The sequence below is a fragment of the Rhinopithecus roxellana genome, chromosome 4 (assembly GCF_007565055.1).
Source record: "Rhinopithecus roxellana isolate Shanxi Qingling chromosome 4, ASM756505v1, whole genome shotgun sequence".
Taxonomy (NCBI): domain Eukaryota; kingdom Metazoa; phylum Chordata; class Mammalia; order Primates; family Cercopithecidae; genus Rhinopithecus; species Rhinopithecus roxellana.
The window spans coordinates 147,195,856-147,196,429 of NC_044552.1; positions in this window are offsets into that span (position 1 = coordinate 147,195,856).

A 574-nucleotide genomic window follows, 5' to 3' on the forward strand; every position below is an offset into this window, starting at 1 on the left:
ATTACCTTTATGAGCGTAGGCCTCAATGCGATCCAAAGAAGCCGTTCTCAGATTCGTCAAAGACACTGTTAATGGACTGCTCCACGAAACATAAGTGTAACTCTGTGACATGAATTCACACATCACCAAGAAGTTTCTATGAAGCTTCTTTCTAGTTTTCATCTGTGGATATTTACTTTGTCACTATAAGGTTCATTGCGCTATGAAGTATCTAATTGCAGATTTCCAGAAAACTGTGTTAACAAACTGATCACTGAAGAGAAAAGTGTAACTCTGTGAGTTGCATTCACACAGGCCATGCAGTTTCTCAGAAAGCTTCTCTTTAGTGATGTGAGGATATTTCCTTTTTCACCATAGCCCTCAATGAGCTCCCAAATATAACTTGCAGAATACACGACAACAGGGTTAGCAAAGTGTTCCAGGACGGAAGGGTGGAACTCTGTGTGATGAAGCCGCACATGAGAAAGGAATCTCTCAGAAAGCTTCTCTCTAGTTATTATGTGAGGATATTTTCCTTTTTCCAACCATGGGCCCCTATGGCTTCCCAAATAATCACCTTACAGATTCCACGAAA